Genomic DNA, 2516 nt, shown 5'->3' on the forward strand with positions numbered 1-2516 from the left:
AATACTTGGGCCAAGCATTGAAAATATATTAATATAAATATAAAAAGTAGAAAAAATAAATAAAAATGGTAAATCAACCTTTACAAGCTGTTCAACCAAAATTATGAAAACATTTTGATTTTGACTTTCAATGCAAGTTGAAACCTTGTTGAAATTTTTTTGAAATCTATCCATAATTTTTGGATACAGCCCAATTTTACAGTTTTATCATATTATAATTATAATTCACAAATAAACGATACAACTTTCTATAGACCATCTATAAATTGAGACATCTTAGAAGCATCTCTACCCACTCCTATTATTATTTCTTTTATTTTTTTCTATTCTTCTCCGATCCTTGTCCATTTATTATTTTATTTTAAAAAAATAAATAATATAACACCAAAGTATGGTGTTATACTATTTATTTCTCTTAAAATGAGAATAAACTTTAAATTGTCGTTTATAAAAATTTAGATATTTATTGAAATTTTAAAATACAATAATGTATTTTATAAAAGCTTATGATTAAATATTATCTATATAATTTTATTTATATAATATTATTATAATAAAAAAATATAGATTATATATTTGTTAAAGTCAAATTAATAGAAAAGATGTGTTTAAAAATTATATAAATTGAAAAAGTGAAATATTTTAAAAATATATTTTTTAAAAAGTAAAAATAAGATAAAAAATAAAATAGAATAAAAAAATAAAACACTATTTATCTGATATTCCATAAGAAAAAATAATCCATTTTAAAGAAAAAAATAAAAGTAGGTTGAAGAGGTATTAGAAAGTCTTGCGCACACAGCTTCAACAAAAAGAATTTCTTAAAATAACAAAAATGGATTAAACATTTTGTGCTTCTTTTCTTTTGAGTGAAAATAATCGTTTTTTTTTTGTTTTTTTTACGTGTGGTATTAAGTATAAATATAACAGAAACAGTATTTTTTTCTAAATGAATATTGCCCAAATGACCATAATTTATAAATGAACGATCCATGTTCAACTTAGATATAACATTATATATAATTATAACGTGGATTTGTATATTTAACAAGCAAATTAAATAATATAAAATAAAAGTTTGATAATTTGTCAAAATTCAACCTTTAAAAAGACAATGCTTTTGCTACGATGTTTCGTTTCTTCAACTTTGAGCGCCTGCAATAATTCAAAAGCTTCTGCCATGGCGAATTCGGAAAAAAGCTCTGAAAAGCAGAGCCCCAAAAGTTGATTCATCATTTGGATGCAAAGATTCGTAAATATGAAAATAAAAATCTATAATTTCGTCTCAAAATTGAAAAATTACATTATAAAAATCACCAGAAAGATGTAAAATCGTGGAAGAAAAAAATAAAGGGGAAAACCTGTTTAGTTAACAGTGTGTAGTGAAAATTCTCTCATCAATGTGTAAAATCCGCAATACTACTCTAATTTGAAGAAGATTAATTAAAGGAAGTGTTAATCCTGAAAACCAGTTTTCTCCCAAATTGCGTTTCTAACCCTACTCAGATCTCGTCCTTTCAAAGTCCGCCCGATTCCTTCGTGAACGGAAAACGAGGCGATTCTCGTCCTCGCTAGTTGTCTCGCCAGAAACTCATGCGGCGGAATCCGGTTGCCGGTGCCGTCGTCGCCGTAGTTATTTTCGTTGAAATCATCGTCTTCATCGTCGTTTCTCCTCCGATTGTCACGGTAATCTTCTTTTAGTATCTTAGACCAGTCCGGAACATTGACCGGCAACGACGACGCAGTTCCTCCGATCTGCTCTCGCTTCACCACCGCCGATGACTTCTTCGAGATCCGCGAACTCGGCACGGTTTTCCGTAACTCAGGCGATGCGGCAACGTTCCAGATATCTGATTCGTCGAGCTCAAACATGGAGTCCGTTCCGATAGAAACGTCCCTTTCACCGGAAAAGTACCGGAAGTTTGATCTCGCGTAGTAGCTCTTGGATGCTGCCATTGAAATCGAGCTCTCTTTCTCTCGCTCAAAAAATTTCTACTGTGTGTTTTGGAGTTATTCGTGATGAGTTGAGTCTGCCTTTTATAAATGCTTCTAATGGATAAGGTTCTCTCTCATTTTCTTAACCTTTTTCATCCTTTTAGTTTCTATTTCAAAAATAGATTAAATTTTATAGAATAATACTTCCTTTTTCATATGGTGTTATTTAATTAGTATTAACTTATTGTACATGTAAAACTTTTTTGGCAGGCCACTTTGAGTTTCATTTAATTAGGCTTTTGTAACTTATTTATTAAAATATTATATATTAAAATGATACATATTTTTTTATAAAATTATATATATATTCTTGAAAATAAGAAAATCAGAAAGTCCATCTTAATAACCATATATTATGGTTCTTCGCAAAAAATGTATGCATTCGTGAGGTTTTATTACTTTTACTTTTACTTTTGATGCAATAAGACTATACGGTATCAAGTTACGGTGGCTACGTGTGGGACTGAGGTGGCAAGGTCACCTACGTGTGAACACCGCCCCAGATGCGCGTAGGTGTCTTG

At 30.0% G+C, this 2516-nt stretch overlaps 1 pseudogene; it reads right to left on the reverse strand.

The window, feature by feature from the left end:
* Positions 1 to 1253: 1253 nt before the first annotated feature.
* On the reverse strand, positions 1254 to 2036 carry LOC144999610 (protein S40-4 pseudogene; annotated as a pseudogene).
* Positions 2037 to 2516: the final 480 nt, after the last annotated feature.

The sequence above is a fragment of the Lactuca saligna genome, chromosome 6 (genome assembly GCF_052625555.1).
Source record: "Lactuca saligna cultivar CGN05327 chromosome 6, ASM5262555v1, whole genome shotgun sequence".
Lineage (NCBI taxonomy): Eukaryota > Viridiplantae > Streptophyta > Magnoliopsida > Asterales > Asteraceae > Lactuca > Lactuca saligna.